We start from the raw sequence: 25,925 nt of genomic DNA on the forward strand, positions 1-25,925 counted from the left end.
ATACAACTCTCAACATTAACAATTGCGTGCACTGTGCAAGAAGGGGACAATAGTGAGAGGGGTTTTCAGCACCTGGTGCCAGGCAACAGTGTGAACAGTACCGCTGATTCCCAGGCGCCGATATATGTCAAACTGATGACACAAGGATATAATCCGTGTACACACATGTGTGGGACGTTTTGCAGTGTATGCTGCTGTTGTTAAAAAATGGACGTGTCTGAGGGTTTTGCCCATGAACACACAGTCCTTGGAAACACACAGACATGTGCGCGGACTCATTCAATTGAATGGGTCTACATGTGTAAGTGTCTACGGTACGTGTGAAAACTGTCACAACACGTGTAGGAAACACGGGCGTGTGAAATGAACCTTAGAGATAGCAGCATGAAGGGATAAAGGGTTGTACACAGATCTCAATTGAGAGATGGGAAAGCATCAATATTCTCACAGAGGGCAGAGAAAAGAGGCTGCAGATAAGCAGGTGAGCACATGAAGAGGAAATAGGTACAGGATAGAAGCTGTGCTGATATACAGGTTAGATGAAATAATTTCTGTATTATTAGTAGAGACACTCTAAGAAGAGAAAACATGAATCAAACTGAAAACTGTATATCCGTTTAACCTGAAAATGACTGAATAAATGAAAAATTAGATTTACTGCAATTGTATTAACTAAAAGTAACTACTAAAATATGGTATATAATAATGATTATTCTATGCCAATGATGTCCATTGCCTTTAAGTGAATAAATGTAGAATGAATTAAAAAAACATATTTTCAGAGTGTCTTGATCTACTTGGCTTTTTCTTTTTTACAGCATTATTTTGTGCTTTTTAACAGCATATTTTTCCGTCGGATTTGTTACAGGGAAATGCTGCAGGAAGATGTTTGCTTCTAATCTGTAGACACATTTTCGTATATTGTACACCTTGATTTGGTTGTGGCATTTTGGTGGTACATTTGTAGTAAGGAGTATTTTGAAATTGCAGCAGGTTCTGGGTCTGGTGTTTTATGCACCTTTAAATGTGCAGATAAAAAAAAAATGTCCAAAAAGTCATAATATAAAATAAATCTTTGCATATGAACAAATCAGGATTTTGTTGTTTTAAATGCAAAATAAAAAAGAAAACTATATGAATCGACATTAAAGGGACCAGTTAGTGAAATAAAATGTAACTAGAACCTGTAAACAACATAGACAGAATCTAACTTAATCAATGACATTAAACTGATATTTTCTTTGCTTTGGGTTTAGTTGGTTTGTAGAAATCAGGGCTACATTTTGCGGGGGCAAAGCAAAGTTTTGGAGTCTGTTGAGCCAGACATAATGACCTTGGAGGAACACAAGACAAGTCCATACAGTGGCTTCACAAAGGACGTTTTATTCAAATTTGTTTTGAGTTTAGTAGATTTGCATGAAAAATGTGTGAGAAAAGCTGTCTGGGGTGACCTCATCCACAGCTGCCATTAGCGTTTAATTAAGTGTTGAATAGCAGCATTGGCTGACCAGAATCCTGTCTTCCAGACAGACTGTGAGAAAACTCAGCAGCTTGCTTCTAAAATACTGAGGGATCCCCAAAGCCAGACAATCCCTGCCCTCCAAACCAAAACATTAGTCATGACAACAGCCCTCAGGAGACAGGCCTTCTGCAGGAGCAAGACCCCCCTTACCCCATCCCCTAGCAGGCATCAAATCTGTAGGCTAATAAAGCTTGGAGAGGGTTAATTCAACAGTGGGACAAACAGTGGGGACATGACGGTGAAATGGAAAGAGGAAATAAATAAATTGAATACATCTGGACTTTGTGATGTCTACCAAACGGCGGTGGTGTGAAAGTCTCCATCAGCTGTGATAATTCTCTTAGCAACACAGTTCAATGGCCAAGGGTTGACATGATTAAATGTGGGCTGGCGGGACAGACACACATTTATCCTGCAGGGTGACAGACACAGACCTATATTCAAGTTCAAGTGCAAGTTTGTAGGCTTTGTCCAGGAATCTCGGCTACTTTCCTCCCAGGCTTTTGTTCTCTCTAACAATTGCTCTTTGTTGGTTCTTCTGTACTTGGCACTGTTTAGCTGTCTGACGGCAAACTTAACAACCTTCCTTCCCAGTATAAGCACTCACATAAGTCTCCTCTTGCATACATATTTCAATGTATTAGATCCCTGTCCAACGTATCCGTCAGTGAGGGTAGGAGGCATCACTACAAGGTTTCCAGCATCCTAGAGCCTACAATACATTTCTTATATAGGGGAACTAACTTTTCCAAACAACTGATGACAAGACTCAAGGAAGTCACCTGGATGAAGGTAAGAGTCTTTATATTGTGTTCTCACTAGCATTTGAGTTGTTTTTTTTTTTAATGATGTTGGGTTGTATATATCATCAATATACCAACATTGTGAATAGCTGTACTTAGCATTGGCGGTATTAAACCTAAAGTCATCTGTGAGTTAAATAAATACATTGAGGACATGACTAGCCAAAATACTATTGTGTATTCATATTTCTGATGTGATGTCCGGTCTGGATGTGGCCAGCAGTATTAATGACATCAGCCATGGGAAGGTGGAATGATGACATTTACTGCATGCTCTAAAGGGTTAACTGTATATTTCACCGTACATTATTTATCACACCTGATTTATCACTATAAATTGCATAAAATTGAATAGACGTATTCCGTGTATAAATCTTTAAGCAAAAACAGAATATTATTTGACCATTGAACACCCTACTGCAGACTGTTTGTTGCCTTGTTTAGCGCCCAAGTTCTTGCACTCATTGATTATGAAGAAAAATAATCTGTACTTTCCCACCAAGGCTTCCGGGTACCCCAGATGCAGCTCCCTGACTGTGGCTAAGCCTTTAACCCTTTAAGCTCCTGGTGCCAGTCTCTGGGTTAATTGGTCATCTGAGGGGGGATTTGAATATGTAGATGCCCCTTGCATGATAAGTCACGATCATGTCTGAACTGCTGCATTCTAGTTGTGCATACAGTGTTGCTTAGCAACTCAGAATCCTCACGCTCTGGTTACAGCAGCAGCATCGGGCCATGTTGTGTAGTGATAGAGATTTCATTGCAATATGGCCGCTTGTTGTCAAGACTCTGGTATGATGGACAAGACTCTGATATGAGGTGTGTCCTGTAAAGAGATCTTCCTGTTCCACCGCAGCACGTCGTTTAATTCAGTAATGTATCAGAGAGCAAAACATTAGCTCAATGCATTAATACATAATAATAATAATAATAATAATAATAATAATAATAATACACGTAGAAATAATTTGTCAATATCACTCACATTTAATGCTACACGTAGCAATGATTTGTAAATATCCCCCACATATAATACTACATGTATTAATGATTTGTTAATACCCCCATATATAGCACTACATGTAGCAATGAGTTGTACATATCTCCCACATGTTATACTACATGTAGCAATGATTTGTGAATACTCCCCACATACAATTCTACATGTAGTAATGATTTGTGAATACCCCCATATATAGCACTACATGTAGCAATGATTTGTAAATATCCCTCACATATTAATACTACATGTAGCAATGATTTGTAAATATCCCCACATATAATACTACATGTAGTAATGATTTGTCAATATTCCCTACATATAATACTACATGTAGCAATGATTTCTAAATACCCCCCTTCACATATAATACTACATGTAGTAATGATTTGTAAATATTCCCCACATATAATACTACACGTAGCAATGATTTGTCAATATCCCCCACATACAATACTACATGTAGTAATGATTTGTAAATATCCCCTACATATAATACTACATGTAGCAATGATTTCTAAATACCCCCCTTCACATATAATACTACATGTAGCAATGATTTGCCAATATCCACCACATATAATACTACATGTAGCAATGATTTGTAAATCCCCCACATATAAAATTATATGTAGCAATGATTTGTAAATACTCCCAATATATAATACTACATGTAGCAATGATTTGTCAATATCCCCCACATATAATACTACATGTAGCAATGATTTGTAAATCCCCCACATATAAAATTATATGTAGCAATGATTTTTAAATATCACTCACATATAATACTACAGGTAGCAATGATTTGTAAATACCCCCCTTCACATATAATACTACATATAGCAATGGTATGTAAATATGCCCACAAATAATACAACATATAACAATGTCTGGTAAACACTCCCCACTGAAAAAACTCATGTAGCAACGATTTCTGTATACCCCCACATATAATACTACATGTGGCAATGGCTGGTAACCCTTATGTATAATGCTACGTGTACCAATGATTTATAAATGTCCCCCACACACAGTGGGTACCCAAAGTATTCAGACCCCTTTACATTTTTCACTCTTTGTTTCATTGCAGCCATTTGGTAAATTCAAACAAGTTCATTTTTTTTCTCATTTATGTACACTCTGCACGCCATCTTGACTGAAAAAAACAGAATTGTAGAAATTTTTGCAAATTTATTAAAAAGAAAAAACTGAAATATCACATGGTCATAAGTATTCAGACCCTTTGCTCAGACACTCATATTTAAGTCACATACTGTCCATTTCCGTGTGATCCTCCTTGAGATGGTTCAACTCCTTCATTGGAGCCCAGCTGTGTTTAATTAAGCTCATAGGACTTGATTTGTAAAGGCACACACCTGTCTATATAAGACCTCACAGCTCACAGTGCATGTCAGACCAAATGAGAATCATAAGGTTAAAGGAACTGGCCAAGGAGCTCAGAGACAGAATTGTGGCAATGCACAGATCTGGCCAAGGTTACAAAAGAATTTCAGCTGTACTCAAGATTCCTAAGAGCACAGTGGCCTCCATAATCCTTAAATGGCAGAAGTTTGGGACCACCAGAAGTCTTCCTAGACCTGGCCATCCAGCCAAACTGAGCAATCGGTGAAGAGCCCCAAGATCACTGTGGCTGAGCTCCACAGATGCAGTAGAGAAATGGGAGAACGTTCCACAAAGTCAACTATCACTGCAGCTCTCCACCAGTCGGACCTTTATGGCAGAGTGGCCCGATGGAAGCCTTTCCTCAGTGCAAGACATATGAAAGCCCTCATACACTTTGCTAAAAAACACATGAAGGACTCCCAGACTATGATAAATAAGATTCTCTGGTCTGATAAGACAAAGATAGAACTTTTTGGTGATAATTCTAAGTGGTATGTGTGGAAAAAAACAGGCACTGCTCATCAACTGCCCAATACAATCCCAACAGAGAAACATGGTGGTGGCAACATCATGCTATGGGGGTGTTTTTCAGCTGCAGGCACAGGACGACTGGTTGCAATTGAAGGAAACATGAATGCGGCCAAGTACAGAGATATCCTGGATGAAAACCTCTTCCAGAGTGCTCTGGACCTCAGACTTGGCGGAAGGTTCACCTTCCAACAAGACAATGACCCTAAGCACACAGCTAAAATAATAAAGAAGTGCTTCAGAACAACTCTGTGACCATTCTTGACTGGCCCAGCCAGAGCCCTGACCTAACCCAATCGAGAATCTCTGTAGAGACCTGAAAATGGCTGTCCACAAACGTTCACCATCATACCTGACGGAACTGGAGATGATCTGCAAGGAAGAATGGCAGAGGATCCCCAAATCCAGGTGTGAAAAACTTGTTGCATCATTCCCAAGAAGACTCATGGCTGTACTAGCTCAAAGGGGTGCTTCTACTCAATACTGAGCAAAGGGTCTGAATACTTATGACCATGTGATATTTCAGTGTTTCTTTTTTAATAAATTTGCAAAAAATTCTATATCTCTGTTTTTTTCAGACAAGATGGGGGGCAGAGTGTACATTAATGAGAAAAAAAAGAACTTTTTTAAATTTACTAAATGGCTGCAATGAAACAGAGTGCAAAATTTAAAGGGGTCTGAATACTTTCTGTTCCCACTGTATAATACCACATGTAGCAAAGATTTGTCAATATCCCCCACATATAATACTACATGTAGAATGATTTGTAAGTATTCCCACATACAATACTACATGAGAAACTAGGTCTGAGCTGAAAAAGTAAATTAATGTGTATGCAAAATGTAAATGCATATAAACACATGACCTTTACACAGAGAAAACAAAAAAAAAATCCTAAAATAAAAAAGTAAAAAATAAATTGTAAAAATTGCATGAAGGTAGTAATAATAATAAGGGTATTTAGTAAACATAGTTTTGATCAAAAGAATGTACAAGCCATCCCACCATGTCAAGGCAACCCTTGTAGCAATGATTTGTAAATACCCCCCATATATAATACTACATGTAGCAATGATTTGTAAATACCCCCCATATATAATACTACATGTAGCAATGATTTGTAAATACCCCCCATATATAATACTACATGTAGCAATGATTTGTAAATACCCCCCATATATAATACTACATGTAGCAATGATTTGTAAATTCTCCCCACATATAATACGGCATGTAGCAATGGTATGTAAGTACCCCCTACGTATAATACTGCATATAACAATGGCTGGTAAGCACTCCCCACAGATAATACTCATGTGGCAATGATTTCTAAATACCCCCAAATATAATACTATGTGTAGCAATGATTTATAATTATCCCCCACACATAATACTACATATAGCAATGATTTGTAAATACCCCATGCACATAATACTATATGTGGCAATGGTTTGAAAATACTCCCCACATATAATTTTACATGTAGTAATGATTTGTACAGAACCCCAGCACGTAATACTACATGTAGCAATGATTTCTAAATACCCCCACATATAATATTACATGTGGCAATGGCTGGTAAATACCCCCACATATAATACTACATGTACCAATGATTTATAAATCCCCCCTACACATAGTACTACATGTAACAATGATTTGTAAATCCCCTGCACATAATATTATATGTTGCAATGGTTTGAAAATCCTCTACTCCCCACATATAATTCTACATGTAGTAATGATTTGCACATAATACTACATGTAGCAGTGATTTCTAAATACTCCCACTTATGACACTACATGTGGTGATGGTTAGTAAAAACCCCCACATATGTTACTACATGTGGCAATAGCTGGTAAATATCCACACATATAATACTAAATGTAGCAATGGTTTCTAACCCCATATATAATACACCCATATATAATACTACATGTAGCAATGATTCGTAAATATCCCTTTCATATATTATATCTAGCAATGATTTATAAATACGCCCTGCATATAATATTGCATGTATTACATGTAGCAATAGCTGAAATCTAATATCTAACAAAATGAGCATATACCCTGCTGTAAGTAGCAATAGTACATATAAATAACATAGCAAAGATTTTGGTCAAGAAAGCATAAAAGCTATCCCACCGTGACAAGGTGCACTCCAAACCACTCTAGTATTAAAACCTTACCTAGTGGAAGACGACCTAAATATAGATGGGGGGAGAGCATGATCGAGGACCGTCCTGATTGGGAACACCTTGTTTTTTTAATCAAATAGAGTGTTTACTAAGTAGCTTATGTTATTTATATGTACTATTACTGTTTACTAACTTACGGTGGCCACACCATATGGGCTAATAAAGTCCACTTTTTTTTCATCATTTGTTGGAGTGCTGCCTCCTTTTCCTCTTTTATTATTTATACAAATGGATATTTGTTTGGAGGTCCCTGCACCCTGAATTCATCTATAAGGTGCTGTTCCATTTTTTCCTTCTAGATATGAGATAGATAAATAGATAGATAGACAGATAGATAATACATAGATAGATAGATATGGGATAGATAATAGATAGATATGATTAGATAGATATGGGATAGACAGATAGATAATAGATGGGTAGATAATGGATGGGTAGATAGATAGGATTAGATAGATAGATAGATAGACAGATAGATAGATATGGGATAGATAGATATGGGATAGATAGATAGGATTAGATAGCTAGCTAGATAGATAGATAGATAGATAGATAGATAGACAGACAGATATGGGTTAGATAGATAGAGAGATAGATAGATTTTAGGTAATAGATAGATAGATAATAGATTAATTAGAATGAATGATAGCAAAAACAGGGATTTTGCCCCAGGAGTTCTTGCATTCTGTAGCTATATGGTAGATCCAGGTGCAGCCCCTCTTCTGACCTTGTGATATCAGGGGCACACATACTACACACTGTGGACACATACACCTGAGGATAATCCCTGCTGTGCTCTTTGGTCAGATCCTCCCCAGACCCTTCTTTGCCAGCTCTTCTGTGGGTGATGACCCGAGTCCTGGCACTGCTGACATATATATATATATATATATATATATATATATATAGAGTATATATATATATATATATCCATTTTCTATATACACTGTACACATGTACGTTATGTTAATGCCATCGTTCTGTAATAGATTAGATACCACACAGATACAATCAGCTCCATAGACCCTAATCAGGACCGTGGTGCTGTGCACAGCATTCCCCATCACTAACCTACAATGGCTGATAACAGAGACCCAGAGACTGCAGCCACCAGCACAATCAGTGGCTAGATGTGAAACGTTACTGTTAGTGACTATTCTAGCTCATAAATGGCTATTAGTACCACCTTATCTCTATACAGTGCTAGCTTGCTCATAAGGAACACGTCTGCCCAATGGCATTATTATAAAATGCCTGCCCCCCTAGTAGATGGCCATCTTCTGCCATGCAGCTCATTGCCTGCCTGATTATATCTCCGGATGACAGCAGGCGTCATCTGTAGACATTCTCTATCCACCAGCCACATTTTGGGAATTCCCTTATATCGAATGGGTTAAATACTATACTTAAGGTATAGAAAGACTATAGTGAATGGACTTCTGAAGCTGTAGATGTCCACAAGACCCTCCATTCACTGACAATCAGAAAGAGTCACAGAATTCACTGTTTTTTTTTATTAAAATACTTCCAAATATAAAGAACACCAGTCAGCATGGAGAAGAAGAACGTAGCAGTGGTGTGGTCAGAGAAGACACCTCCAGCAATCAGAAGAGATGTGTTATTAGGAAACATCAGTCTTATGGGAAGTGACATCTAGCCAGTATTAGTTTTACTATATGAAGGAGGACACCCATTCTGACCAGTGATATCGAATACTCACTAATATGTTCTCCTGGGACATTTGTAGAGTTGTCCTATAAGGCGCTGAGCCTTGTATAAGGGGATTAGGTAACAATGGGATCATTACAGTATGTGGTGCCCCATATTAATATGCATATGCAGCTCACTAGGGTCTTAGGATCATAGTTAATGTCTGATGTGCAAAATAGACACTAATGATGGTAGACAAGCAGAACAGTACATTTAGGAGGTGTGATTTTAGTCCTTGCTATGGGAAACAAAACCCTCAGTATTGAGAAATAGCCAAAATGACACACAGGACTTTTCTATGAGTAATGGAGCTGTAGCATGGAATGGTCAATCAGTGCTTGGGTTTCTTCTAATTTGTGGGAAAAAGTGACTGATCACACAATATTCACCCTTCTAGCAAGTGCCAGGAGATTGGCAGCATGCTCTGTACTGCCACCACTGGTAGCAAGCTGGTACTGCAGCTCTCTATTCGCCGTGATAACAATTAGCAGGAAGCTTTGTACACGCACAATGGGGAGGAGACGTCTTACATGATCACCTAGCACTAGATCAGAGTCTTCAGGAACACTTCCAGCAGTTCTTGTATAATGTATGCCTGCCAAGCAAATATGAGTGTCTGTCAGATATCACTGCATGACAGAGTCACATAAAGGTTAATACTCTATTTTTATGCCATCTTCAGTACATAATAGATTGAAGACAGAGCAGAGGTGCAGAGCTGTGCACCCTTGAAAAAGATTCATTTGGAGAAATTCCATTTTGCAAGCAGCAGCCATTTTGCAGCAGCTGCATGATACACTGGACTGTAGTGGATGTGGATTGTAACCACCCACCAAGCCCACACACATGACACTAAGAGCCGGTGTGATGGCATCAGCAGCCCAGAGGGGCAGTGTGCTGCAGTGCCAGGGGTAGGTGTGTGCCATCCAGGTGGCATGGCCACACTGCACACACAGCAGTGACTGTCTGCTGGGGAAGTCCTTGCTTATTCCTTGTGTACCTGATAGGAATAACTGACAGATCTGTGATGTGCAGCCCATGGGCTGAGCTGCAGTGCCAGGCTGGACCAGCTGCTCTAATAACATTGATAGCAGTGCACCCTCCTAATGATGGCGCCCACATGCTAAGACGATTAATTGCGCTTCTACACAGGATATTTGCTCAGGGTGCAGGGGGCTTATCTGGAGAGTGTGCTTAGAGCAGAGATGAATGGGTTAACCCTGCCCCTGCTGGTGATGAGTGCAATGAGCTGCTCGGTCCAGTCTAATAGCACAGGATGATTGCACTGGTGTGTAACTCGTGTGACTGAAGTATGACCTGTATGGATGGATGGATGAAGGAAGGATGGATGAGGGATGGATGAATGGATGAGGGTGGATGGATGGATGAAGGAAGGATGGATGAGGGATGCATGAATGGATGAGGGATGGATGGATGATGGATGGATGGATGAATGAGAGATGGATGGATGGATGGATGGATGAATGGATGAGGGATGGATGAATGGATGAGGGATGTATGGATGGATGAGGGATGGATGAATGGATGAGGGATGTATGGATGGATGAGGGATGGATGACTGGATGAGGGATGTATGGATGGATGAGGGATGGATGAATGGATGAAGGATGGATGAATGGATGAGGGATGGATGGATGGATGAGTAATGGATGAATGGATAAAGGATGGATGGATTAATTGATGAGGGATGGATGATGGATGGATGAGGGATGGATGAATGGATGAGGGACAGATAAATGGATGAATTGATGAGGGATGGGTGATGGATAGTTGAAGGATGATGAAGGGACAGATGTATTAGGGATGGATGGATAAGGGATGGATGGAAGGATGGATGAGGGATGGATGGATAGAAATATTCTGCCTACAGATTTCACAACTTTACAGTGTCCCTCCCATATGTGACTTGCAAGAAGAACAACGTGTACAACCACCATACAGAACCAAGCAGAGCACATGCACAATGTAGTTTTATCGTGTCGCGTATTGATGAATATACAAGAGATTCATGTCCTTATGTAGATTTTACATGGGCCCCCTAGTAATTGGTGAATAAGGAGGGAGTTGCACTTCTAACATGGGGCAACAGCTTTGCAAATAATGCATTGAGTGGTCTAGTCTGTTAAAGACTTTTTTTCATTTCTTCCCAATTAAGGGAGCTTCTTTAAAATATAAGACATTCAGATAAGTGGAATTGGCCTGAAACGAAGAACAAAAGGCTTGATGCATATGGGTGTCCCTCAGTGTAACCTCCCATTAACACACTTGTGTGCCTGCAGCACCTGCTGACTGAAGTACCCTCCTGCCACACAATACACAGAGCCCCCCAGCATTCTGCACAGTACCTGATGGTGAATAAACACTACATGCATTTATACAAGGTACTTAGCACTTATTATTTAGCAAAATGCTTCATCTCCTGACAGCCTCCTCTAACCAAATGTACAATACAATTTATGGACACACAATACCTCTTCTTCCAACCAAGCTGATTGTTAAACAAACCAGCTTTTGCTAATGAAAGTGGTTATTTAAAAGTGCAATCAATGCTACTTTATTAAAAAAACACATTTTTGTTGTTGGGAGTGTCAATAAGCGCTTTATGTCTTCTCCTGAGATTCTGCTCTATTCCCCTTTTAGCAGCAAAAATCTGTCAAACCCAATGAGTCAGTTCCTTTACATGTGTAACAGGACTGATAAAAGCCTAATTATTTCTGCAGTGCTGACTATTTGCTATGGCATTAATGCACAATATGTACTGGGATTTGTAATGAAGTAACACAAGTATATGACACTTTAGTCTTTTCTTCGCTAGCAAAAGTTAAATGTGTGTTATACGAGTTTGCATAGTAAATGTATACAGACTCCTGTGAGTTTTATCAATGTAATTATTGGGGGATATTAATTCACACCAAACTGATTGCACACTGACCATTATATGTGGAAATAACCTAAATGATAGATAGCTAGATAGATAGATAGACAGCAACATATTACATAGAAGATGATAGAATGGTTGATAAATAAACAAATAAATTAGTAATAATAACAAAAACTGTAGCTTACATATACAAAAAGTATACACTAATATTTACCAATTCATAAACTATAGCAAACACAAAAGTAGAAACTTAATTAAATAGATTTATTAATGCAGTTGGAGGAAAACTGGTTTGTAGAATAAAAAGAAAGGAAGACAGAAAAAAGGAATACATGTATATATTTGAGCGGTAGTAAAATGCAGAAACATACAGGATAGATTGATAGATCAATAGATAGATAGATGATTACATAGATTAGATAGTATACATCTATCATACATACACCAAAGAAAGATAGATGTAAGGAAAGAAAGGAAACCAGAAAAAGCTAAATACATCCATAAACAGACATAAAGATTTGAGCTATAGCACCATGCACCAAAACAATATAGAGATGTATAGTAACATATAAATAAAAAATAATTGATGGATGCAGAAATGCAGACACAAACTTTGTTTTTCTTTTTGTTTTACTATTTTCAAAGACACTACTATACTTTTAAAATCTATCTATCTATCTATCTATCTATCTATCTATCTATCTATCTATCTAATATCTATCTATCTGTCTAATATCTATCTATCTATCTATCTAATATCTATCAATCATATATACATACATAGAGTACATATGTTCATATATACTCTGATACATACTCTCACACATACTCTCATGCATCCTCTTATAGATATTCTTGTACAGTTGTGGCCAAAAGTATTGACATCCCTGCAATTCTGTCAGATAATACTCAGTTTCTTCCTGAAAATGATTGCAATCACAAATTCTTTGGTATTATTATCTTCATTTAATTTGTCTTAAATGAAAAAACAAAAAAAGAGAATGAAGCAAAAAGCAAAACATTGATCATTTCACACAAAACTCCAAAAATGAAAATGGGCCAGACAAAGTATTGGCACCCTCAGCCTAATACTTGGTTGCACAACCTTTAGCCAAAATAACTGCGACCAACCGCTTCCAGTAACCATCAATGAGCTTCTTACAATGCTCTGCTGGAATTTTAGACCATTCTTCTTTGGCAAACTGCTCCAGGTCCCTGATATTTGAAGGGTGCCTTCTCCAAACTGCCATTTTTAGATCTCTCCACAGGTGTTCTATGGGATTCAGGTCTGGACTCATTGCTTTCCACCTTAGAAGTCTCCAGTGCTTTCTCTCAAACCATTTTCTAGTGCTTTGTGAAGTGCGTTTTGGGTCATTATCCTGCTGGAAGACCCATGACCTCTGAGGGAGACCCAGCTTTCTCACACTGGGCCCTACATTATGCTGCAGAATTTGTTGGTAGTCTTCAGACTTCATAATGCCATGCACACGGTCAAGCAGTCCAGTGCCAGAGGCAGCAAAGCAACCCCAAAACATCAGGGAACCTCCACCATGTTTGACTGTAGGGACCGTGTTTTTTTCTTTAACTGCCTTTTTTTTCTCCTGTAAACTCTATGTTGATGCCTTTGCCCAAAAAGCTCTACTTTTGTCTCATCTGACCAGAGAACATTCTTCCAAAACGTTTTAGGCTTTTTCAGGTAAGTTTTGGAAAAACTCCAGCCTGGCTTTTTTATGTCTCGGGGTAAGAAGTGGGGTCTTCCTGGGTCTCCTACCATACAGTCCCTTTTCATTCAGATGCCGACGGATAGTACAGATTGACACTGTTGTACCCTCGGACTGCAGGGCAGCTTGAACTTGTTTGGATGTTAGTCGAGGTTCTTTATTCAACATCCGCACAATCTTGCGTTGAAATCTCTTGTCAATTTTTCTTTTCCGTCCACATCTAGGGAGGTTAGCCACAGTGCCATGGGCTTTAAACTTCTTGATGACACTGCGCACAGTAGACACAGGAACATTCAGGTCTTTGGAGATGGGCTTGTAACCTTGAGATTGCTCATGCTTCCTCACAATTTGGTTTCTCAAGTCCTCAGACAGTTATTTGGTCTTCTTTCTTTTCTCCATGCTCAATGTGGTACACACAAGGACACAGGACAGAGGTTGAGTCAACTTTAATCCATGTCAACTGGCTGCAAGTGTGATTTAGTTATTGCCAACACCTGTTAGGTGCCACAGGTAAGTTACAGGTGCTGTTAATTACACAAATTAGAGAAGCATCACATGATTTTTTGATCAGTGCCAATACTTTTGTCCACCCTCTTTTTTATGTTTGGTGTGGAATTATATCCAATTTGGCTTTAGGACAATTCTTTTTGTTTTTTCATTTAAGGCAAATTAAATGAAGATAATAATAACAAAGAATTCGTGTTTGGAAACATTTTCAGGAAGAAACTGAGTATTATCTGACAGAATTGCAGGGGTGTCAATACTTTTGGCCACAACTGTACATATTATTATACATACTCTCATGCACACTTTCATACATACTCTGATATATTCTTTGACACATACTCTGATACTATCATATACAGTATCCTCTTATAGATACTCTCATACATTCTCGCATACATACTCTCAAACATAGGCTGGAGTCACGCACAACGTATAACAAGATGGTCCGTTTTACACAGACGAGAATTGCAGAAATGTTCCCTGAACAGTGATCCATATGTCATCCGTTTGCCATGCGAGGAAGTGATTTTCTCGCTTCTAAGCATCTGTGTGACACCTGTATGGCATCCATGGCCTCAAATAGCGGCTTGCAAAATGGACATATAATGGATCCATGGCCTCAAATATTCGTGAAAACATACATACAGTCTATATATATATATATATATATATATATACAGTATATATGTCAGTGAGACACACATATATATATATATTGTAAGGTAGCTCTTGTTATTCGTGTTGGGGACACTCGCTTGTCAGCCAAATAATCAGGTCCGGCACGGGTTTCTCAACATAAATCAGTCCATGTGGTTTATTAGCATCATAAACCATATTCAGCAACAGGCTTTTCATCTCGAAACAGCATAACATTCATGACAGAGCTCCGCTCTGTTAACTCTGTGGTCACCCAGGCTGTGTTATGTCCGGTTCGCAGGCTCTCGCCTAAACACAGTTAGCTCACCCTGTCTGGGTTACCTTCTTAGCGCCTTCACACTGCAGACGTCCGTTCCCTCCTGGAACTGTCAGACACACGCAGCCATTATACACAGCCTCCACACGTGCTGTTCTGGAAGGCAGCCACATCTTCCAGCAGTCGGCCTGCCGAGACCTTCCATATGGACCAATCAGGTCCAGGCATTCCCTTCTGTGACCTACCCTGGTCACCTTATATGGTCCGTAGCCACGCCCACCGGATCACATGGCTATGACCTCATCGCAACCATCCTACAACCATACACACATAGGCTTTACTATGGGCGTTAGGCACACGCCCCAGGATCGTTTTGTAGGTGGCTGGTCCACCCATCTCACCAGCCACCTGAAGGCTCTCCCTGACACATTGTACCAGAAACCTCAACAGTACCTCTGCTGATCAACACCTAATCAAGCCTTCATCCCAAGGCCTACTCCAATTACCACAATGGATATGCCTGTATGCCCGTCCTGGGACACCCACACAGCGCCCCCTAGCGGACACAGTGGTCACTACACCACTATATATATATAAAATTATATTTCATACAGAGGTAGATAGCAGAATAGCCGATAATTCAATTGTAGAACCCGACAGGATATGAGACATGGTTTACATACAGTAAACCATTGCATATCCGTTAGATTTATATATGTCCCTCACTAATGATGTTAGTAGTGTGTATATGTGTGTGTAAAATATTGGAGCTGTAGGTGTAGGTGGCAAATGGGGTAATAAGGGGTTAATGTCGCCTGCTATTGTAAGGTGACATTAAGCCTGGTTAATAATGGAGAGGTGTTAATAAGACATGAAGGAGAAGCTGCCTGCGCAGCCTCCCCGCCTGAGGTGAACTCACCAGCATGGGAAAGTATTCAGAAACTTTCCCACGCTGTCAGTTCACCACAGGTCAGGCAGGGAGTCAGCGCAGCCTCAGTGACTAACGCTGATGTCACTGAGGCTTTGTAGACTCCTCGCCCGACTCGTGGTAAACTGACAGTGTGGGAAAGTATTCAGAAACTTTTCCACGCTAATCAGTTCACCTCCGGTCAGGCATTGAGGTTGCGCAGGCAGCTTCTCTGTCATTCCTCCGTGGTTTACAGCTGGGGTGGTCACATTAGCACCGCTCCTGGTTGTAAACTATTTAACCCCTTGAAATGGATTGCAGGGTGGAACTTGACTGTATGGCGCATAGGTATGGGATATTGTAGCTTATTTATTTAGGATTTTTTTCAGGAGAATGATGGCTTCAAATGGACTGGGATTGTAATAAAGAGGGAAAAAACTGTGTGTTTATTTATTTCATTAAAGTCTTTTTTCTTAATGTGTGAGTGTTTTTTAACCCCTTTCTGACTAGTGAATTAATAATGGATAGGTATCCTATTGACACCTCTCCATTATTAACCTGGCTTAATGTCACCATACAATAGCAAGGTGACATTAACCCCTTATTACCCCATATGCCACCCGCTAAGGGCAATGGGAAGAGAGCGGGTAAGCGCCAGAATTGGCGCATCTTACAGATGCGCCTTTTCTGGAATGGCTGGGGGTAGATTTTTTTTAGCCAGGAGGGCCCAAAAACAATGGTTCCTCTCTTGGCTATTAATATCTGCCCTCAGTCACTGGCTTGCCCTCTCTGGTGGAGAAAATTGGGCGGAAGCCCACGTCAGTTATTTCCGTGAATTAATTCTTTAATTTAACACCTACAGCTCCAAAATTTTACACACACACACTACTAACATTATTAGTGAGGGCACATAAAAAAATAAAGGATATGCAATAGTTTACTATATGTAAACCATGTCTCATATCCTGTCCGGTTCTGTAATGATTTTACAGATACCCACAATTGATTTTTCACCTATTCTGCTATCTAGATCTCTATGAAATATAAATATATACATATATATATGTGTGTCTCACTGACATATATATATCTATATATATAGACTGTATATATGTTTTCACGAATATTTGAGGCTATGGACCCATTATATGTCCATTTTGCAAGCCGGGGAGAAAATCTCACCGTACGGATGCCATACGGATGTCACACGGATATTTTGATGCGAGGAAATCGCATCCTCTCATCAAAAACTGATTACATACAGATCACTGTTCATGAAACATTCATGCGATTCTCGGCCGTAAAAAACGGACCGATTTTTATACGTTATGTGTGACTCCAGCCTTATAGATACTCTCATACATGCTCTCATACATGCTCTCATACATGCTCTCGTACATAGTCTGATGCACACTCTCAAACATATTCTGATATATACTCTGATAAATACTCTCATATATACTCTTATAGATACTCTGATACATACTCTCATGTATCCTCTTATAAATATGCATAGATACTCTTATACACACTCTTACACATACTCTGTTATATACTCTGATATATACTCTCATAATACTCTCATGTATCTTCTTATAGATACTCTTATAGATACTCTCATACATGTTTTAATACATACTCTGATACATACTGTGATACATACTGCCATACATACTCTGATACAAACTTGCACAGATACTCTCATAAATTGATACATACTCTCATGCATCCTCTTATAGATATTCTTATACATATTCTTATGCTTTGATGCATACTATCATACATCCTCTTATAGATACTCTTATACATACTCTCATGCATACTCTGATACATACTCTCATACATCATCATATAGATACTCTCATAAATACTCTCATACATCATCATATAGACACTCACACATACTCTCATACATACTCATATATACTTATACATCTTCTGATACATACTCTCACACATATTCTCACACATACTCTTATACATGCTCTCACGCATACTCTCATACATATTCTCATACATACTCTCATACATACTCTCACACATATTCTCATCCATACTCTCACACATAATCTCATACTCTTATACATACTCTCACACATTTCCCCAATGTGAAGCTTGCTGTTTGCCACATGGTTTTTTTTTGCCTTCCTCTGGATCAACATGTTAGGGCAAGTTAGGATAGGATATGGGTTGAACTAGATGGACTTAAAGTCTCACTTCATCATTAATAACTATGTTACTATTTTACTATGCTACTCTCACACATACTCTCATACATATTCTCACACGTATTCTCATCCATACTCTCATACAAATTCTCATACATATTCTCATCCATACTCTCACACACTTGTGGCACCCCTGAGGGTTCAGTCACCACAGAGGTACTGCACCTCACCCAGAAGTGTGGTATCCCACTTTCCAGGTAAGGTGGAGGCACCTGATAGTACCCTAACACCTGCACCCAACACACACCCAATAGTAGCAGGGCACCCTGGATGGACCCTACAGGAGGATGATCACATCCCTGCTGGGAAGGAAAGGGTGTTGGGAGGTGGGTGGAGCTTGTAGGTTGAGAGCGGGAGAATGGAAGGGAAGTAAAGTCAGTCTTCCCATAGCGGAAGAAGTGGAAGGACGTGCATAGACAGTATTCCCATAAATACTCTCATCCATACTCTCATACATCCTCTCATACAAACTCTCGCACATACTCTCATACATACTCTCATAGACTCTTGCACATACTCTCATACATACTCTCACACAATGCTCTCATCCATACTCTCATACCACTCTCATACTCTTATACATACTCTCACACATACTCGCATACATACTCGTACATATTCTCACACATATTCTCATCCATACTCTCATACTCATTCTCATACATCCTCTCCTACATCCTCTTATACATACTCCCACACATACTCTCATACTCTCACACATACTCTCATCCATACTCTCATCAATAGTCCATGTGACGTTCTGTGAATGACACAATCTGGATTCGCTGCAGTAAGGGATGGCTCATCTTTTGTACTATATAGTAAGTCTAGTCTATAACACCAGAATGACTTCATTGTCTCCTGTGCAGAGTTATTGCACACATCATGCTTTGTATGCCATAAGTTTATGTATTACTGATAAGGTGGTAGTGTGAGGTTATAACTCCAAATATTGAGAAGGTCACTACACTCCTTGAGGTGCAGATCAGTGGAAAGAGAAGATATTATCCAAGTTTTACTTATCATTTTATGAATAACATTTGCAGGGTTTGTAGCCTTCATAACAATGCAGTCTATGGCTGGTATTAGTAAGCCTCTCCTAATAATTAGTATGTGACATTTTCCACACATAATGAGCCATTATTATATCTTAATTCACCCTGAAAACAGAACTATGCACAGCAAAATGGTGCACCCTTACATTCACAGAACTGCAATGCCATGGAAGATTGTAAATGTGTCCTGCAAGTTATAGATCGGACAGAAATATCTACAGATTCTCTGCACATTACACAGATGTCATTATGGATCAAGTATGCAGATGCGAAACAGATGTAAATATGACTGTATTATGTATCTGTGTGGTATCTGCTTGTGTTTGGAGACTCAGCAGTGACTTTGTCTAAGAGAGAATTTTTGCTTATCTCATATACAGAATAAGGAGGGAAAAAGGTACATTGGTGAGTTATGGGAGATATGACACATATAGAATATATAAGAGTGGATAAGGTGAAGCCTAGTGATATACCTAGTCTTTAGGGATTATAAAAAGCTACATCATAAAGTAAAATATATGTGGAATTATACACATGCTTTAAACACATGCAACACATACAAAACTGCTTTCTATACACCTTGTAAGCTACCTATAACCCTTACACATCGCCTCTAATCTCTATGTATTGTGTGTATGACTAATTTGTATGTTTTTAAATAGACTATATCTAGGATAATAATATAATAACAAATATAATCAGCTGAAAGTGTTGGTAGGCCTCATTCACACGGCCATGAATAAATAGTACCTTTGTCATCAGTGTTTTGGATCAGTGTGTCATCCGTGTGTGCTCCGTGTGTCTGTTTTTACTATCAGTTTTTCATTTTACAGATGAATGAAGAAATAAATTACAAGGCTTCTTCTATACTTTGCAATGTTACATATAGGCAGACAGCACACAGACTGTACAATGATGGCTTCTGTGTGCTGTGCGTATTTCTCACGGAAAACAAACAATCATGATCCATGAAAAAACATGGACTTGTGAATAGGACCGTATGTAGATTGTAATGGATATGTGTTGTATCCGCAAAAAAAAAAAAATGACACAATGCAGACATCTGAATGAGCCCATATGCGTATGGATGGATGCTCATAAGTGGCAGGACTTCTCTGTATGTGCTGGTTGTAGGCCTTATGCACAAGGTTGTACATGTCTGCGCAAGCTCTGGGTTGAATAAAGCCTAAGGCCGGGGTCACACTGGCGAGGAATACGGACGAGTGAGAGGCGTTAAAAGCACGCATTACACACGGACAAATTATTCTCTATGGGTTTGCTCCCAACAGTCGTATATTTCTCGTCCGTATTCTACGGTCAGTGCCAATCGCAGCATACTGCGATTGTCAGCGTACTACGCTCGTAATACGCCAATGCAAGTCTATGGGTGCACTAAAAATACGCATTACACACGAACCACACATGTGACTTGCGAGAAATACGCACCCGGTGTCTTTTAGAAAAGCCGGCAATTCAGTGCGCTATACAGTAAACTCACACTGACAGGTTTAGTAAAAAAAGAAAGAATAGATATATACACATAGAATACATATATATATATATATATACATACATGTCAATGTGACAAACATATATACATATTTATATTTCACAGAGTTCTTCATAGCAGAATAGCCGCTAATTAAATTGCCGGCTTCTTATCAAATCATTCCCCAACCCGACATGAAATGACACATGGTTTACATTCAGTAAAGCATTTCATTTCATGTTTTTTAATATGTCCCTGACTAATAATTAGATGAGGGTTTGTGCAAAATTTGGGAGTTGTAGTTGTTATTTTAAGGGGTTAATTCGTTGTTAAAAAATGCATGGGCTTCCCATTGCTCTATAGTGGTGGCGAGTGGGTTAATCTAACAAAGGGTTAATGTCACCATTCGATTGTATAGGTTGTGTAGTCTCCTTCCTAGTGCTTACTTGAGGTACATGCAGTACTGAAGTTCCTCCTTCTTGTTCCCTCTCAGATCTACCTCGTATGGCAGACAGCTGTAGCCTTCTATCTCTTCTCTTGGCTCACCCGTTGCTGTTGTGCCTCTGAGTCTTAGGTGGGAATAGAGCATTTACAGCTTCCTATTCCTCTGGTTTCTGTTGCAGGACCTTCAGTATCCAGACAAACGTGGAGACCAGGCTCCAGATCATGCGCTCCAGCTGGGAACGAGCTCTCAACTCTGCTCAGTCTCCCAGCTTCTCTCTCCAAGTCTACACACTTCAGCCTCCTCACACTAACTCCTCATTTCCCTTCCTGGCCCTCAGAGAGCACTCCTCCTCCAATTCTGGTTCAGAGCTCCCTCTGCTGGCCCAGAGTGGGAACTGTGTTGCATGTTATGGTTAACTGCTAGAGAGACCCTTCATTGCTTCCAAGCCTGACATCACCCTCCCTGGAGGAAGGCAATGCCACTGTGGCAACCATACTCCTGGGGGCGCCACATTCCCCTTAGTGCAATTCAGTACTCCAGGACTGATAAAAAACATATGAACATATAAACGAATAAACAATTATAAATGTACAAGATTTAGAAAAAAAAAGAAAAATACAAAAACCAAAAGCTCCAAAAATAGTCCTGTGACGATTAGTCCATGCGTAATTGTCCATGGTCCATTCCTGGGCAAATGGTGAACTATGTACAAAAGAAGTTTTTGACCACACCTAGTCCTGTGGCCCAATTGTCCATCAAAACAAACTGGAAAATTAAAAAGAAAAGGGATTTCTTACGGAGTCTGTGTAGGCACAAAACTTAAACGTTACATATATATATACAATTTAACATTTACATGAACTAATTTATACACAATATCTGAGGGGAGGAATACCTTGGGTACTATGGACAGACCTACGTAGCACTGGTGTTGTTGGGGATCTCACTGGTTGTCTGGTGCTAACCTCTGGGGTAGTGTGTACTGTACTGACTACAATACTGGTGGTTCTGCGTAGTACAGGGATGCTAGATTTCCTAGGACCACTTCTACTCACTGTGGGTAAACTGGGTAGTAGCTGTCTGCAAACTCTTAGACTCACCTTGGGCATGACAGATTCACCACTGGCAAGGCGAGGATTCTCTGGCTCCACTGCTGGTGTGGCATCTGCTACCTGAACTTCCTGATTTTCAGAGTTCTCTTGAGTCACTTCTTCTTGCACTACCAGTTGGGGAAAGGTCAAAACTGGCACCACTATGGCATTATTTGCTCGAGTCCAATTTGCAGGGAATTCTCCAAGTACAGTGCTGACCTTTTCTTCTTCCTCTATGGGTTGGATGTTGTTTTGCTCTACCATTCTTTCTTTTAACTGGTCAGGGCACAATTTCAAATGATCCCTTGATACTGCTGCTGAGGTTTCTTCCCCATCCTTACTGATAAGGCACACCTTGGTGTTATCGAAGTTTGATGGTAAGATGGTGTAGGGTTCAGCTTCCCATTGGTCATCTAATTTATGCATCCTCCTCTTCCTTTTTAGGACTTGTTCTCCTGGTGACAAGGGAACTGCAGGTGCATGGTGATTGTAGTGCCTTTCTTGTTTTTGTCTTGCCTGAGCTAGACTCTTTTCTACACACTCTTGTACTCTTCGATACTGTTGCTGCCTCGCTGTGTCCCAGTCAGCATCTGGTGATGCCACCTCAGGTGTAAGGACTCCCATATCCAAATCAATAGGCAGCTTTCCAGGCCTCGCTCTCATTAGGTAGGCTGGAGTGCAGTTGGTGGAATTCACAGGAATGTGGTTGTAGAGGTCTACCAGATCTGGCAACTTTTCTGGCCACAGATTCCTCTCTTCCAAAGTCAAGGTCTTCAGTAGGTCGATCACCACCTGGTTCATCTTTTCACACATGGCATTGGTCTGTGGATGGTACAGTGTTGTTCTGATCTTCTTGCAACTGTGCAAATTACAGAATTCCTGGAACACTTCCGCCTCAAAGGCTGGGCCTTGATCTGTAAGCACTCGCTCGGGATATCCGTGTGGTCGACAAAAGTGCTGTTGGAATACTCTGGCTGCTGTCCTGGCTGTTTGATCCTTGACAGGTACGACTACCAAGAATCTCGAATAGTGGTCAACGATGGTAAGAGCATAAATGTAGCCTGAACGGCTTGGGACCAGCTTCACATGGTCCAGGATGACCAACTCGAGTGGCTGTTTGGTTACTATTGGCTGCAAAGGAGCTCGCTGGCTGTTACGGTCCTTCCTGCACAGGTTGCATTGTCCACACTCCCGGCACCAATTTTCAATGGCTTTCCTCATACCAGCCCAGTAGAATCTCTCCTGGAGCAAGGTCTCCAAATTCTTCCATCCGAAGTGTCCAGCTCCATTGTGGTATGCTTCCAAGACCATTGATGCTTCCCTCTTTGGGACTACCACTTGCCAAATCAACTCATGAGTGCGGGCATTGATACTCCTCCGACACAGCTTTCCTTCATAGATGAACAGCCGGCCTCTTTCCTTCCACAACTGCTGGGTTTCTTCAGGAGCATCCTACTCTGGGCGTGAGTCAGCTTGTGACAGTAGCTCCTTCACCAGGTGGACTGTGGGGTCGCTATCCTGCATTTCTGCCCAGTCATGATGAGGCAATGGATTTAGGGTGGCCTCTTTCAAGCCAGACCGTCTGTTTCTCACTCCTTGGGCACGTTGGGCCGCAATTGGCCGGTGGAAGGCAGGTAACTCGATTTCTTCAAGTGCCTCAGGGTCTTCTCCTGCATCTGGCAGATTAGACATTCTGGACAGTGCATCCGCATTGGCATTCTTGTGCCCTGCTCGGTACTTGATGGTGAATTCATAGTTAGACAGCCGAGCCATCCATCGTTGCTCCAGTGCACCTAGCTTGGCAGTTTCAAAGTGAGTCAACGGGTTGTTGTCCGTGAAGATGGTAAACGTGGCTGAAGCTAGGTAATGCTTGAATCGTTCAGTCACAGCCCAGACTATGGCGAGGAACTCCAGCTTGAAGGAACTGTAGTTGTCAGGGTTCCTTTCAGTGGGACGAAGCTTCCTGTTGGCGTAGGAGATCACTCTTTCTTTGCCATTCTGTACCTGTGACAGTACTGCTCCAAGTCCCACGTTGCTGGCATCAGTATACAACACAAAGGGTTGGTCATAATCTGGGTAGGCCAGAACTTCATCTCCTGTGAGAGCCATCTTCAGTCGGGTGAAGGACCTCTCCAACTCCTCAGTCCATTCAAATGTGGAACTTTTCTGTTTGGCTTTCTTGGACAGCCCCACCAGAAGATTTTGCACAGGAGTGGCTATTTCAGTGAAGCCCTTGATGAACCTTCGGTAGTAGCCTACCAACCCGAGGAATTGGCGTACCTCATGGAGGTTGCTGGGCTTCGGTCAGTCCCGGATGACCGTGACTTTGTCAGGATCTGGTGCCACACCTTCTGCGCTCACTACATGACCGAGGTACTGAACCTTGGGCTTCAGGAGGTGGCATTTGGAAGGCTTCACCTTCAGGCCAAAGTTGGACAAGGCTTCAAACACCTCAGCCAGGTGCTTCAGATGGTCTTCATAAGTCTTGGAGAAAACAATGACATCATCAAGGTACAACAGGACCGTCTCGAAGTTCTTGTGCCCAAAACAGCATTCCATTAGCCGTTGGAATGTCCCTGGAGCGGTGCAGAGCCGAATGGCATGTAGTTGAACTCACAGAGACCCATTGGGGTGGTAAACGCTGTTTTTTCCTTGTCTGCCTCTGCCACAGGAACCTGCCAATACCCACTAGTGAGATCTAAGGTGGAAAAATAGTTAGCAGTTTTAAGTGCAGCCAATGATTCCTCAATTCTGGGTAATGGGTAGGCATCCTTACGTGTAATGCTGTTAATTTTCCTGTAATCAACACACATTCTTATGGTACCATCCTTTTTCTTTACAAAAACTATTGGAGCTGCCCAGGGGCTACAACTGTCTCTGATAACCCCTGCTTCCTTCATCTCTCTCAACATACCTTTGGCACATTGGTATTGTGTTGGGGGTATAGGCCGGTACCTTTGTTTTATGGGTGGATGATCTCCAGTGGGGATATGATGTTGAACCCCTTTTGCCTTCCCAAAATCTAGAGGGTGTTTACTGAATACCCGCTCATACTCTTGGGTCACTCTGTAAACCTTATTCTTTTGGTATGAAGGGGTGGAGTCAGTTCCCACCTTCAGCTGCCGACACCACTCCTCCCGCTGCTTTACAGAGCCATTGTCCTCCACCTGGTCGGATGAGACCAAGGGCTCTTGCTGCCTGCATTGCATTATTACTGACAGTGAACAGCTTAGCAACTGTGGCATACCGAGGTATTGTGGCCTCCTCCTCCCCACAATTCAAAAGGCGTACAGGTACTCTCCCTTTACGTACATCAACTACCCCTCTGGCTGTCAGGACAGTGGGCCTGCTATCAGAGTATACTGGCTCTACCAATGCCTTATAATCTTTTCCTCTGAGGCCCAAGGCTGCCCGACACCAAATCAACATTTCACATCTGGGGGGTATTGCAATGGGGAAAGCAACACTCACTCTGACGCTGCCAATTTCTCCG

The 25,925-nt window shown here is 40.7% G+C and overlaps 1 long non-coding RNA gene across 1 annotated transcript in view; it reads left to right on the plus strand.

The window, feature by feature from the left end:
- Positions 1–1,785: 1,785 nt before the first annotated feature.
- The window catches only part of LOC141084183 (uncharacterized), a 138,529-nt gene continuing 114,389 nt past the window's right edge, over positions 1,786–25,925 (plus strand). The window contains exon 1 of the long non-coding RNA XR_012230944.1: positions 1,786–2,314. This is a non-coding gene — a long non-coding RNA (uncharacterized lncRNA). The remainder of the gene's footprint in view (positions 2,315–25,925) is intronic.

This window comes from Dendrobates tinctorius, unplaced genomic scaffold, assembly GCF_039654945.1.
Source record: "Dendrobates tinctorius isolate UK_male_01 unplaced genomic scaffold, ASM3965494v1 ptg000022l, whole genome shotgun sequence".
Lineage (NCBI taxonomy): Eukaryota > Metazoa > Chordata > Amphibia > Anura > Dendrobatidae > Dendrobates > Dendrobates tinctorius.